A 16667-nucleotide genomic window follows, 5' to 3' on the forward strand; every position below is an offset into this window, starting at 1 on the left:
TCTCACTTCTAAACTCCAAAATATTATATCCCGCATGGAGATGCTTTCGTTCCTCCTGAACCTCTGCTTTCCTGCTGTCTTCATCCAATCATTCCTACTCCCTTCCATGGCAAGCTTTATGTAGGGCATCACTGTTATCAATGGCTACATCCCATCCTCTCTGTGAAAATGGTCCAATGCGCTGTCACTGCATGGCTAATCATCTGTCGGTTCTCGATCATACTGGAATTAGGATTTACTATCCTTTTGCGTCTGTCACTACGCCCAACACTCGCGAGTTTGAAACTCGTCACAGCCATCCTTTCCCAGATCCTACTCGGAATACCACAGACAAGGTTTAGACTTTCCGGATCTCAAGAATGGCCATCCATGGGTTCTAACTTATACCACGAAGATTTTAATATCTCAGACTCGGTCCTCTGTATTAGATATCTAATAGATACTCATCCTATCTTGTTTGCATGTAGATCGGAAGTGTTTGTTAGGCACGCGTTCATAAGTGAGAATGATGATGACCATCACATAATCATCACATTCATCATGTTCTTGGGTGCGAATGGATATCTTAGAATAGGAATAAGCTTGAATTGAATAGAAAAACAGTAGTACTTTGCATTAATTCATGAGGAACAGCAGAGCTCCATACCTTAATCTATGGTGTGTAGAAACTCTACCGTTGAAAATACATAAGTGATAATGGAGTTCATTGGTCTCGGCCCCAGAGGGGAAACCAGAAGAACCAACCCCTAAAAGATGATCTAAAGATGAAACTAAAGATGTAAATACAATAGTAAAAAGTCCTATTTATACTAAACTAGTTACTAGGGTTACAGAAATAAGTAAATGATGTAGAAATCCACTTCCGGGGCCCACTTGGTGTGTGCTTGGGCTGAGCATTGAGCTTTACACGTGTAGAGGCTTCTCTTGGAGTTGAACGCCAGTTTATAACGTGTTTTTGGCGTTTAACTTCACTTTGCAACTTGTTTCTACCGTTTGACTCCAGAATGCAGCATGGAACTGGCGTTGAACGCCAGTTTGTGTCGTCTAAACTTGAGCAAAGTATGAACTATTATATATTGATGGAAAGCCCTGGATGTTTACTTTCCAACGCAATTAAGAGCACGCCATTTGAAGTTTTGTAACTCCAGAAAATCCACTTTGAGTGTAGGGAGGTCAGAATCCAACAGTATCTGCAGTCCTTCTTCAACCTCTGAATCTGAATTTTGCTCAAGTCCCTCAATTTTAGCCAAAAAATACCTGAAATCACAGAAAAACACACTAACTCATAGTAAAGTCCAGAAATGTGAATTTTAATTAAAAACTATTAAAATTATAATAAAAACTAACTAAAACATACTGAAAACTATGTAAAAACAATGCCAAAAAGCGTATAAATTATCCGCTCATCAGCTGCCCTCGTGTTGGAACTGTGCTAGAGGCACAAAATCACCCACGTGTATGCGTGCCTGACGCGTGCGCGTCCTTTAGGTTTCAGACCATCCACGCGTACGCGTGCCAGACGCTTACATGTCGAGTGGCCAACTCTGTTTTCACGCGTACGTGTGATGCCCGCGCGCGCGTCGCGCCCTATTTCTCATTTCTTACTTCTTTCTTCTCTTCTTTCTTCTTTCTTCCTCCTTTCTTACTTTCTTCTCCTTCATTTATTTAACTTCTCATTCTTATTCTCTTCCATTCTATTTTACTTATTGCATTTGCATGCTTTCATTCACTGCATTTTAATTTTGTGCATATTTATATGTTCTTTTCTAAGTCTATTATTTTTCCGTTGGTGTTAAATGTCCTTATTCAACTTTGCATCTTTTTTTGCGTTATTTTGGTGCTTCATGACTTGTTTTATTATGATTGGGTAATATTATTTAAGTCAATGCTAATCTTTTATGACACTTGCATTGATATGCACTTATACTATCTTGCATTACCCACACTCTCTCCCCCATTGTTGCAATTCTTGCACTATCGATATGCCATCTGCTTCTACTGTCTTCTCACTTGCATGTTGTAGCTACCATGTAATTGAGACCCTCATTATTTGGCATTAACCCAACCATACTTTATTTGTTTTCTATCTTTGTTTCTGGGTTACTTTCCTTCCCTTTTCTCTTCTTTCAGGATGCCCATCAAGAAGGGAAACAGAAGACTTTTACATGGGGCAATAGACAAGTCCATCCGCACAATCTCTAGAGAAAAGCATCAGTTGTAGCAGCCCGTCCACCTGCACATCTTAGCATGCACCGAGGATGGTGCAATCTTTAAGTGTGGGGAGGTTGATACCGACTTCCGTGGGTTAGTTATTTCCTATTTCAACACCAATGTTAATTTGTTAGTTGTTGCATTTGCATGTTTGATTGCATGTTTGCTAGATTCTGTACATATTTTACCACCACTTGGTTAAAGTAATATTTTCTTTTTCAAGAAACTTTTTAGAGTATTTCACTAATTTGAATTAAATTTTTTGTTAAACTGTTTGAAGAAATTTATTCTGAAACAGGGTTTTAGAGCTCGAACGCACAAAACGCATGAGATTTTGAGCCTATTTGATTGGTTGCATCTTATCAACCAATATTCTATTTTTGGTGTGTGTTGTTCTCTCTAAAATTGTGATCTTTTTCTTGCTTAATTCTATATTTCCATTGTTTGATGTATGCATGCACTTATATGATTGAGGCCTTTGTTTCACTGAGCTTACATACCCATATGGCCTTAACCCTTTCATTATCCTTTGTAAACCAATGTTGAGCCTTTTAACCCCTTTGTTCTTTACTTTAGCTCATCACTAACTCTAAGAGGAAAACAATAATGTCCTTAATTTGAATCTTTGGTTAGCTTAGACTAGTGAGAGTGCTAATGAATTAAGTGTGGGGAAAGTAGGTTTGGAAATGTTTGGTTTTGGGAATTAAGTATGTTAGACATCTTTATGAAAATGTGAAAGAATAATTTTATGCATTCAATAATTTTATCATATGCATTGAGAAAAAAAATAAAAAAATAAAAATAAAAATAAAAAGAAAAATAAAAAGAAAAGAAAAAAATAGAGCAAATAATAAAAGGGGACAAAATGCCCCAAAGTAAATGGTGTTAGCAATGCATATGAGTTGTACTCAAATTGGGATACATGAATATGTGGCAAAACATAGTTAATGGATAGTTAGGTTTTATATTCTGATTACATGGATTGGCTTAAGTTAGGTGGGAAGTTTAGGTTAATTAAGGATTCAGATTTTAGTCCACTTGACCAAATACAATCCTACCTTGACCCTAACCCCATTACAACCCTTAAAAGACCTCTTGATATGTGTATTTATGCATTAAACTTTTGTTGATTGGTAGACGAAAAGCAAGCCTTAGAAAGCAAGGTTAGTAGAGAATTGAGAGAGTCAAACTTTAAACACCTGAGCGATTAGCGTGTATACACTTCCGGTGAGGGTTCGACGCTCGATTCTTTGTTCCCGGCTTTCATGAGCTATATTCTTTTGAAAGTTTACTTGTACTTTATTTTGTGATTTGAATTAGTGGAATCTAGTTTATGCTAGTCTTGGAGAATTTGTTTACTTTTAACCAAGTAAGTAAAAGTATTTTTTTGCATGTAGTTGCATTTATATAGATAGGTTGCATTTCATAATTTCTATCATTCCTCTTCATTGCTTTGTAGCTTCTCTTGAGCTTAGCATGAGGACATGCTAATGTTTAAGTGTGGGGATATTTGATGCACCACTATTTCGTGGCACATTTTGTACTTAATTGAGCGGATTTTATCCACTAAACTCACACTTATTCATAGAATTCGCATGTTTTACATTTTTCTTCCTAATTTTGGGCTATGATTGAAAACATGCTTCTTTGGCCCTAAATTTGCTAACTTTAATCCTCTCTTATTACCATTCGATGCCGTGATATGTGTGTTAAGTTTTTTCAGGGTTTATAGGGCAGGAATGGCCTAGAGGAAGGAAAGGAAGCATGCAAAGGTGGAAGGAATACAAGAAATCGAAGGAATTGCAAAACTGTCAAGCCTGACCTCTTCATACTAAATTGACCATAACTTGAGCTATAGAGGTCCAAATGAGGCGGTTTTAGTTGCGTTGGAAAGCTAACATCCGGGGCTTCGAAATATTATATAATTTGCCATAGTTGCCACACTGTTAGGTGACGCGCACGCGTGGATTACGTGTACGCGTGACCTGGCAAAAATTCAATCCACGCGTACGCATGGACGACGCGTATGCGTGACAGAGCCACGTGCTAGACGTATCAGAAATCGCTGGGGGCGATTTCTGGGCTTATTTTGACCTAGTTTTTGTCCCAGAAAACACAGATTAGAGGCTACAGAGTGGGGGAATCCAAACATTCATTCACACAACTTTCATTCACATAATTTTAGGTTTTAGATGTAGTTTCTAGAGAGAGAGGCTTTCTCCTCTCTCTAGGTTTTAGGATTTCTCTTAGTTTTAAGTTTATTTCCTCTCAATTCCAAGTTCAATGTTTCTTTAATTTAGTTTCTCTTCTACTTTTATTTGTTCTAGCATTCTAGTTTATTTATTTTCCTTGTTGATTACTTTATGTTGACAATTTGGTTTATGAATTCTCATGTTAGATTTGATTTTCTTTATTAATGCAATTTGAGGTATTTCATGTTTATTGCTTCTTCCTTTATTTGTTATCATTGATCTTGCAATTATTGGTTTTAGATCTTATATTCTATTATTACTTTTCTATGCTTTTATTTTGTGCCTACCAAGTATTTGATAAAATGCTTGGAAGGATGTTAGAGTATGATTTTATGTTCTTGGCTTGGGATGGTAACTTAAGAACTCTTGAGTTACTAATGTCCAAGTAATTGATGATTGGAGCCATTAACTCTAGTTCTCACTAATTGAATTGGTGGAGAGCTAGGACTTATGGACTTGGATTGATATAGCTCATTTAACTTTCCTTTACTACTAGTTAGAGGATGATTTAATGGGATTGATCCTTGCCAATTCTCATGTTGTGGTTAGTGATAAGGATAGAGATCTTTGACCACCAAACCTTGCTAAGACCTCTTTATCATTTGATTTTCATTACCATTTACTTTTTCTTGTTCTCTTATTCACAAAACCCCAAAATATACCTTTGCATAACCAATTATAAGAACACTTCCCTGCAATTCCTTAAGAGAAGACTCGAGGTTTAAATACTTCAGTTATTAGTTTTATTAGGGGTTTGTACTTGTGACAACCAAATTTGTTTGTACGAAAGGATTCTTTGTTGGTTTAGAAACTATACTTGCAACGAGAATTTATTTGTGAAATTCTAAACCGTCAAAAATCTGCTTGTCAGTTACCAAATCATATTAAAATGTTATCTATGTATATTAGTAACATTTTAGCAAATATTAAATATACTCTATGTCACTAAAGAATTTTACTAATATTTTTCTAAAGATTTAATAATATTTAGCAAAAATATTGCAAAAGATATTCTATAGTAATATTATGAGAAATATTACAATAGACTATTCATGGTAACACTTAGAGAAATGTTATAATAGATATTTTTTGTAACACTTAAAAAATGTTACTATAGATATTTTTTGTAACATTTTAAAAGATATTACCATAAATATTTTCTGTAACACTTAGAAAAATGTTACTATAAATATTTTTTGTAACATTTAGAAAATATTACCATAGATATTCTATAACAATACTCTAATAAATGTTAAAAAAGATTTTCTTTGCTAACAATAAAAATATTACAATAGATCTTTAGTAACATTTAAATGCACAAAATATTGAATTAAATTTTTTTTCAACTACATATTCTACATCCACTTTACAAATTAAACTCAAGATATTTAAACATTAAAATTGGTCCAATAAATCAATTTTTCTATTTCTTCAATATACTTACATGATTAAATACAAAATTAAAATGTGAAAATGACCTCTTACAGTAAAACAAATGTGAAAATGGCCTAATTTCTTTGAGATCTAGAATGTATTGATTGTCAACAAATTCAATGTAACTCCAATTGATCTCCTCCTTCTTCTACTCTTCTTGTTCCACTTTGAAAATATGCTGGAGAACAAATATTTAAGACCATGAGTACATGTTTAAATTGAAGCAGAACAAAAATAGATTTAAAAACTAAACTTTTTCCATGAGAACATATTATCAATCCATAATTTCTATCGCTTTCCATTTTAGTAAATAAGTAGACCATTTGCCGTATGATGGCTATGAACCAACAAAATATCCTTTCAGTTTTGAACATACAATACAACATTATTTGGATTGACTTCACATTAAATGTTATGAATTCTCAATGGCAAACACTGATACTATTCGTTTCTTTATAGAAAGACAATAGTATCATACAAGAGAAAGGGACAGATTATGGTATTGAATTAGTAAATTATAAAAGTGAAGAAAGTGAACTCGTTATATAGAATTACAGAAATCCATACAAAATTATTGAATCTATATTTCAAAGTCAAAATTAAGCTACATAAAATCAGATAACTTAAAGCCAATAGGGTGTTCCACATGACACTTTTGGAACAGCTCAACAATATGCCCAAAAATGTGATTTCTAGCAACAGTTAATTATCACAACACAACCTCAAATATAATTCCTGGCAACACACAAAATATAAACTTTCTCTTGCTCTCCTAGCAGGTAAGAATTTACTTACACACTACAAGAAAAAGCAATATTTGTAACAAAAAAAATTGCTATAGAAAATCGAATTTTTGAAACAAAAGGATTTTGTAACAAAAAAAGAGGCCGTTGCAGTATGTCCCGTTACAAAAAGTTTTTGTAACAAAAAATGGAACTGTTACAATTCAAAGTGATATTTTGTAACAAATTTTTCTGATACAAAAAACCAGAAGTTGTTACAAAAGTGGTAACAAATTTTGATATTCAATGTATTTTTTGTGATAATCTTTTTTTTTATCATAAAATTTTGTTACAAAATGTAATCTGATTTTGTAACATGTTTTTTCTTTAGTTACAAAAATAAAATAATTATTTTGTAACTTTTTTAATACAAATTGCATGCATAATTTACTAAATTATTTTTAAATTAACCAATATATTAACTATTTTAATAAGCAAGTCTACATTTATATAATATGTAAAAACATACATAATTCAAACATGCCTCATTTAGCTAAAATTGTTTTAAAACAAAATAACATTAGTGAGTGATAAACCACTATTTTATGATCCATCTTGTGCTCAATTGAGTATTTTTATCAATTCTTCACCCACTTATTCATAAGATTTGCATGGTTTTACAATTCCTTCCTCATTCTATGATATATGTGAAAACATATTTCCTATGCCTTAAAAATATTTATTTTAGTTATCCTTTATTACCATTTGATACCGTGATCTGTGTGTTAAGTACCTTCAGGCTTCATAGGGCAGGAATGGCTTAGAGGACAGAAAAGAAACACGCAAAAATAGAAGGAATGCACAAAATGGAGTTTTGAAGAAAATGGCAGCGACGCACAAGCATGGACGACGCGGACGCGTGCCTAGCGCAAAACATAAGCGATGCGTACGCGTGACTGACGCGTACGCGTGACAAGAAAAATCTCCAAATGACGCGCACGCGTGACCCATGCACGCGGATGACGGATGCCACGTGCAGAAAATTGCAGAAGTCGTCCCCAGCGATTTCTGGGCCCTTTTTCGGCCCAAATCCAAGCCCAGAAACACAGAATAAAGGCTGGAGAATGGAGAAATCAAAGAGAACAACATTCATTATTCACAATTTTAGGTTTAGATGTAGTTTTTAGAGAGAGAGGCTCTCTCCTCTCTCTTAGGATTTAAGATTTAGGATTTCTCTTAATTTTAGGATTGCTTCTTTATTCCAGGTTCAATGTTCCTTTAATTTAATTTCTCTTCTACTTTTATTTACTTTATCACTTAGTTGTTTATTTTCCCCAATTTGATTTATGAAATCCATGTTAGAATTGATTTTCTTTATTTAATATAATTTGAGGTATTTCAGATTTAAGATTGCTCTCTTTAATTTATGTTATTGATGCTTCCAATTAATCTTCTCCTGGTTAAGGCATTTTTATTCGAGTAGATTTTCTTTCCTTTTGGCTTTGGTTAAGTAATTGGTGACACTTGAGTTGTCAAACTCAGCGGTTGATTGAAAATTGGAATTTGCTGATTGATTTGGATCCCTCTAAAGCTAGTATTTCCATAGGAGTTGACTAGAACTTGAGGAATCAAGTTGATTAGTCCACTTGACTTTTCTTTATTTAGTAAGGGTTAACTAAGTGGGAGCAATGAACAATTCTCATCACACCTGATAAGGATAACTGGGATGGAATTTCCAGTTCTCATACCTTGCCAAGAGTTTTCTTAATTATTAATTTATTTTTCTTGCCATTTAAATTACTTGTTCCCTATTTCAAAAAAAATCCAAAAATATACCTTTTTCCATAACCAATAATAAATCATACTTCCCTGCAATTCCTTGAGATACGACCCGAGGTCTAAATACTTTGGTTTTAAATTTTATTGGTTTTTGTTACTTGTGACAACCAAACTTTTGTACGAAAGGATTCTCTGTTGGTTTAGAAACTATACTTGCAACGCGATTATTCTTATGAATTTCTTTACTGGCAAGAATCCGATCGTCAGTGAGTACATTGATTAGTTCTACAAGTTATATATCTTGCACAAGTTCAACCAAACGTTAAAAGTTCTAACATAGATTAGTATCTCTATGAATCAAAATATTCTTGAGCCCTCAATGTAGCATGTGGTCACCATTTCAACACTCCTGTAAATAAGAAAAATCGAAACAAAAAATTAGAAACAAGATATAACACTAATTATAATTTTTTTCATTAAGTTTTATCCAAAATATTTAGAAAAATTTGGGCAGAACCTCCCCTAAAACTTGGATATTACTACGGTTCCAACAAAAACAACCAATTCACAACTTATTTCTCAGCCAATACACAACCAAATTTATCAAATCAAATAATAGAACATTTGTCATTTTTCAACCATGACACAAGTAAAATGCGATAAATAAATCCATATACAAATTAAACTATACTAATAATATAGGAATCATCTAGAAATATGTATTAAAATCATAAGCAATTTTAGGAGTACCTTTAGTTGTCTAGTTTCTTTCATTGTCAAAGCGCGCTATAAAAGAGTTCACTAGTACCTGGATATAGACATGAACAGACAAGTAACCATAAAGGTTTTAACTGATCTTATTTTGGATGTAAAGGCTAATCCAACAAGCTAATCCAACAATTTTGAAACACCCCTTAATGCTTTCTATTTTTTTATAAGGTATAAAAGATATAAAAGAAAAGTAATACATAAGGTGAAATAAATTCATAAGTTACAACAGGGTGCTGACAAAGCTAGAAATTCTTCTTCTTTCCAAGCTCAACAGCAACAGAATAATAAGAAGAATTCAACTCAGGAGAATAAACAAAAAAGAGTGACGAACAGCCAAGCTTGGAAGAGATTTCAAAGTACGGAGGTCAAGCTCAACAAAATTCAATGCATGATGTTAATTAGACAACATAGGATGGGAAACATAAAAAAAATGAATAACAATAACAAAATCATATCTAAAGAAAATCAACACAGTTTCTCATCAAAACAACAATTCCATCATAGACAGCAAACTAGCTCCAAACACTTTCAGCAACAATCAAAACTAAAGAAAATTATCCTAACGTAACCACCTATAATCAACTAACAGAAACTAATCTAACTAAGATAATTAACCAAAATCAACTAATTAACTAAAATTAATCAAACTTAATAAAAATAAAAAAATGGACAAAAACTTGGAAGCAGAGAACTAGAACAAGGCAAAAAGAAAGGGGACAAGGGGTGTTGCAGCTGCGGTGGATGGAGAATGCTGCTACAGGCGGTGCCAGCCTGTTGAAAAATACTAGTTGAAAATTCATGGTTACCTCAAGTTTCACTTAGATAAACAGATTGGGTATTAATATTGCAATACACATCAAAAACAAATTTAGTGTCAATATTCTAACTCGCAACTAACTTCATTATATTATAATTTGCAAATGCTAGCTCACTTTCTCATGACATTATCTTGAATAAATTTAAAATAAATTCACCCAACAACATATTTAATTATTTAGAACCAAAATTAGCCTGATGAATGAATAGGAACAAAATTCAAAGCTAATTAAAGAATTTAAACACGCAGAATTGATACAAAGGGGATCAAGTTACATAAAACGTTGTCAAATCAAATCCAAAATAATCACAAGGCAAGGCAAATACTTGGTGTTTGGTGAGCCTTCTGTGAATGGCTCTGGTCTTCTTACTTCTTAGGGTGGAGATCAAGAGCTTGACTTTTAATTTGCATGCATCATCCAAAGGTTGTAAGCCACATTTCATAATCATCAACAAATATGCAAGACTACTTATTACCTCTTAATCAAACATGTATAATCAAAATGTTCTCAAAATGCTCACTAATTCACTATGTACATATCAACATTCTAAAGAACTTACAAGAATGGCGATTAATTTGCCATCAGGGCTCCACACTGCAAGTTTTCCCCTTCCTATTGCAAAGAATACAAATCTCTCTTGTAAACCCCAATCGACTCCATCAAACTGCATCTCCTAGTATGCCCAAACAAGATTAAAAGAATCCCTCTTACCCAACTGCAGAAATATGTCAAAAAAAAAGTGAAACCAAATAATTAGATAAAAAATCATAACCGAGAACAAATTCAGAAAAAAAATCCTAAGGAAATAACAATCAGAAACATAAAAAGTTCAGAGAACTTAAAATAAACAGAGGCTTTTATATATTTTGAAATTCAACAGAAGAGGGAGGAGTTGGAAGTTGGAACTTCAAAACGCGACGGAGATGACGAGAAGCGGCAGAGGCAGAACAGAGCCATTTTCCCCAAATCCCCAATAGTAGCTTCCCTGTTTTCTTTTCCATTCACGTTCCTCTTCACGGCGGACCTTGGCGACGGCGGCTCCACCCACGGCGACGGCGACGACGTGAAGCAGCGCCCTTTCTTTCTCTTATTCGAGGCGGCTCTGATGGCGATGACAAGGCACAGAAGCGACAGTAAACCCTAGTGGCAGCAACGACGGGTCAGAGGCGCTCCTTGGTCGATGACGCGCACGACGGGTCCAACGGCGGTGGAAGCAGCCGAGGCGATGGCGACGCGGGCTCACCTGTTGGCGAGTTCGCAGCAGCTCCCTCTAGCTCTCTCTCTCTCTCTCAGACGCATCTCTTTCTCCTGCGATGGCTTAGCGGTGACGCGACGGCGGTAGCGAGGCGGCTGGACAATGGCTGCAGCGTGGCTCTTCCTCTCTTTTAATCGCATCTCTCCTTCTCTTCTCTAATTTCACGTTTTGTGTGTGTGTGTGTGTTTGTGTTGAAGTTGGGGTTTGGGAAGAAAAGAGATGGTGGCTGCTGTTAGTTAGTGTTAGTGACTTAAGGGAGGTTAGGGTTAGATAATTATGTAAAAATATTATGTAATTATAAATTTTAAAATTATTTTTAAATAAATATTCTAATTCTAAAAATTAGAGATAATTATATTAATTATTTTTAAAATGTTATTTTATTATTAATTTACAAATTATTTTTAAATAAATACAAATTAAGATAAAATTAAAAATAATTAAATTAATTTTTTATTTATAAAAATTAAAGTATTGATTTTAAAAATTTTAAATATTTAAATCAAATCATATAAAAAATTTTTATATTTTTTTAATTACTAAAATTTTAAATTATAAATAAAAAATATCCCGTTTAATATAAAATTTTCTAAAAATTGATATTGAATAAATATAATAAATTATAAATGACTTATTATTTAATTTTTAAAATAATTTTAAGTTCAAAGTATCATTAATTTGACTTAAATATTTTTAGTAAAATAAATTTTTGAATATAAAATCTTAAATAAATATAACAAATAATAAATAACTCATCAGGTTAATTTTCAAAAATTCAAAGTCTTACCTTTAATATGTTGAAATAAAATTTTTTATTAGTTAAAAAAATCTTTAAATTTAGTGACAAATAAATAACTTGTTACAAAAATATTGTATTTCGTGACAAATTAATTTTTTGTTACAAAGTATTTATAACTTTTGAAACAAATAGATATTTTGTTACAAAATATGTTGAATTTTTGTAACAATATAATCTTTTGTTACAAAATATTATAATATTTGCAACAAAGCAACAATTCGATACGAAAACCAGCATAATTTGTAACAAAAGAAATCACGTTGTTACAAAATATTGAAATGTTTTGTAACAAATTTTTTTATTGTTACAAAATATTATAAATAACTAATTATTGTTACGAAAAAAGTATAATTTGTAACAATTTTAAATTTGATACAAATTTTTTGTTACAAATGCTCCATTTTCTTGTAGTAGTATTAAGCAACTGAAGTCTTGTGTTTAGGAACAAAAGTCCTACAACTTACTAGCTATTATCCATGTCAAAGAAAAATTAACACATATCAAATCATAACAGCCATACTAGTAATACATACAATACAATATCTTAAACACACGACCAAAAATAACAACTGATTAGCAAATAAACTCACTTCAATGCACATTGGGTGCTTGTGCAACGTTAAAGGAGGATGCATCTTCCCACAAGACTAGTATTTGAATTACAAGTAGCTAATCCAAATTATTTTAGAAAATGCGATGCATGATGCTAGCAACAATTACCATATGTTTAGAAACCAAATCATCAAAATAGAAAACATACATTTAATCAGTGAGCAAACAAAGATAACTACAGGGAACCAAATTAAATTATGCATACACGCAGTCATTTTCATAGGCTTAAGGATGTAAAGGCCATAACAAAAAATTGTGTGCAAACTTGTGTTTAGAAAATGTGGTGAGATCTACAATTATAGTAACTTAACAGTAGACAATTATATTATTTATCAGGATCATAGACCTACCTAAAGAAGGAAGTATTCTAGTTTAAGATGTGAAATCAATAATGCCTTGAGCTAATAGTTGACTTACTAAAATAATTTCAAGTAACTATATGTATGCTATAGGTTATTATCTAACAGATCTTAGTAGCTTTATGTGCATGCTAACATCAACAGTAGGACATGAATCCCCTAAGGCTAAAATTAGAATAAAGGAGACCTGTGTGGTGGTGCCCTTTCTTTCATCAAGGATTGATTACAACTACCTTAGTGGCACTGGAACCCTCATCAAAGGTGCAAGAATCCCACATTCTCATTATATGTAAAGAAAACTTGCTAACAGAAATGCTAAAGTTTGGGAAAGATTAATCACCAAATTCCAGGATCATACATCATTTGGTATGTAAATTCACATTATGTAAATATATGTGCATCTACTAAAACTAATAGTTGAATATTGTTAATGGTGTGTCTATATTATTCCTAGGAATCATTTGCGCAATATAAATCTTAAACTCGTCAATCAGAAGAGTCGTGAGTTTTAACCCCATAGTTTGACAACCTTCTATAGGAGGATTTATTTAGAAAGATAATCAATAATTTAACTAGAAATAGAATAAATTTCCAAAAAATGCAACAAACAAGTATCGCATTCTGCAACCTATGAGTAATAGTATATGAAACATGAAGGCTTTTCAGAAACAGAATTGGTGTAAAATCAGAACTTATGTGGAAAAAATTGAAAAGGAGTAATAGAAATTAAATACTAGAACTGTTATAGTCAAATGGAAAAATAGAATGAATAATAATTAAAAAGACAGTGTAACTAAACTAATTTATACCTAAATTCAAAACCTAACTACTAAGTAAGCAATTAAAAACCTAAATTAACTAATAATTATACATCAAATTAATTATAGATTAATTATCAAGTAAAGATTAAGGAGGATTGAAGGAGCAAGAAGATAACTAAACAAGAGAACTGAAACTCACCAAGCCATGGGATGAGCAAATGATAGAACCGGAAAAAAGACTATTGCCCAGGGAGAACACGATGGCGCAGGCGAGAAGAGGACGGCGCAACGACAGTGCAGGCGACAAGAGGATGAACCAGAGGCGAGAAATTACATATGCATGATTCAGATCTGGATCAAAATCAGTAAGAGAAGAAAGAACACGAAAGGAGGTTCTTCTTCTCCTCCATTAGACTCACCTCAAAACAGAGAATAACAAATCCAATCCTAGAATTAGTTGAAACGAGAGAGAGATTCAAGGAGCGGAGAAGCACGATCGAGAGCGCCAATGAGATTGAAAGTAAGAGTGCGAAGGAGAACGAGATTTGGAGTGAGATTGAGAGCGCTAGCAGGTTCCTCGATCTTTCTTCTGTCCCAACCATTAGGTTAGGTCTCCGATTTGATTTCCAGTGTTTTAGGAATAGGTAACATTTTTAAAGTTTTTTAAAAAAATTATATATATTTACTAACATTTGATTATAAATGTTACTTTATATATAATTTTATAATAATCAGTAACACTTACCAAATGTTCAAAATGTAATAGTGTATATAATGTGAGAGAGTGTATTAATAATGTGAGAGAGTGTATTAATAATGTTAGAAGCATTTTCTTCTTTGACTATGTGCTTAATTCCTTAAAAGAATGCAAGATGTACACACTATTTTCTCTAGTACAATGTTTTTAACATAAATGAAGTAACGCCTTATACTTGTTGTAGTACGATGAAAAAAGTTTGTTTTTCAAATAGTTTGAATTGATCCACATATTCACATTTGAAACCAAAAGATATTCATTACTTTTGAATGCTTATCTAAGGTCTTGCAAGGATATGGAAAATAAATCTTTGTAGTTTTTGAGATGGATTAGTAACTTAGAATTACGTTCTGAGATGTGTTCACAATAAATGTGTCAATTTCAAGTTTTATATATGATTTTAATTTGCAACAAATGAGTTAAATATCACTTCTCTAATGTTTTATAAATTGAGCATAAGAGAATAATAAAATTTTTAAATTATGAAAAGATCAATTAAATAAAAATTTCTAAATTAAAGTACCTTTATTTGGTATTAAACTTAAACTGAATAGTTAAATTATTCAATTATTCTTAAAAATATAACTTAATCTCTTAGCTAATATATAAAGTTAGCTATAAAGGTAACTTAACATAGTCAATTATTATTTTCAATAAAAAATAAACATGCTTAAATCAGACATTTCTGTTTGTACTACTTTAAGTATATCGACTCAGTATCGTGAGGCTTAAATTGAATGCTAGTTGTTTTGGAATAAAATTCACATGTAAAAATAAATAAATATATAATTGATGAAGAAAAGCAACTTAAACATTAGTAGAAAACAAGTTACTTCAGTTGAGGTATTTTAGAATCCTTTTTGTATCTTAAAATTCTAAAGTGACAAAGTTTAAAGCTTAATTCTCACTTTGTCACCTAATATGACAAGTGAAGTAGCTAGAGTAAATCCCTATAATGGTCCTCGAAATTGATGTCGTGCACAAAAATCGTCCTTGAAATTCTAATTGTACTAATTGCGTCTTTCAGATTGAAAAAATTGCACTAGAGTAGTCCCTGACCCGTTTTTCGTCAACGACGCGCTGATGTGGCTTGATAACGTGGACCTTTGGTGACACGGGTCACCTCATGGTTTGGCCACGTGTAACGATATGATGATGTGTCGGCCAACGACACGTTGCATGCTGACGTGGATGAATATGCCACGTGTCACAATGCTATTTGTCCACTTATCCGATTTGTCCACGTGTCGCAATGCTATTTGTCCACGTGTCATCCATTATGTCATCGTTACATGTGCACCAAATTGGTCCCTTACTTTGCATCAAATTACTCATTTTAGTCCCTGAAATTGAATGTCGTACACCAAATTAGTCCCTTCATCAGTTTTTTCTCATTTTTTATAAATTTAAAATTCTCAATATTTTTTTATACACTAATTTAATTATTTTTTTATTATACATATTTTATAATAAAATTTTTAATTAATAATGTTAACGTGTATCATTAGAGTACATGTTAACTAAAACCAAAACTTTATTATTGCCTCTTGTGTTTATTTCTATCTGTTTTAATACTGTTCAAGTCATGGTTACAATAAGTACTTAATAGTGTAATATATGAAAAAGCCGCCTAACTAAGTTATAGATAAAATGAATTATTATAATCGATAGTATAAATCTATCTTATTAATTTAGTGAGAAGTTAATTATATGGGAAATCGGACATTCTTACAATGGATGGGAATAATGAATTTATATTAGTTAATAAGTGCCTTATCAAGTATTTTTAAAATATTTATTAAAGTGTTAAATATTAGAAAAATTGTATTAAGGAATATTATTATACTCTTAACTTACACTTTTTATTGAATCAATATCAATATGTCACATAATTCTTTTAATAAAATATTGTAGAAAAAAATTGTATAATTAAAACTAATATTTTAAAAATATTTTATGAACACACTTGTATTTAAATAACTTGTGAAAAGATAAAATTAAAATTAGTGTATTCAAATATATAATGAGAATTTTAAATTTATAAAAAAAATGAGAAAAAACTTATGAATGGACTAATTTGGTGCACGACATTCAATTTCAGGGACTAAAATGAGTGATTTGATGCAAAGTAAGGGAC

The sequence above is a fragment of the Arachis hypogaea genome, chromosome 10 (genome assembly GCF_003086295.3).
Source record: "Arachis hypogaea cultivar Tifrunner chromosome 10, arahy.Tifrunner.gnm2.J5K5, whole genome shotgun sequence".
Classification (NCBI taxonomy): domain Eukaryota; kingdom Viridiplantae; phylum Streptophyta; class Magnoliopsida; order Fabales; family Fabaceae; genus Arachis; species Arachis hypogaea.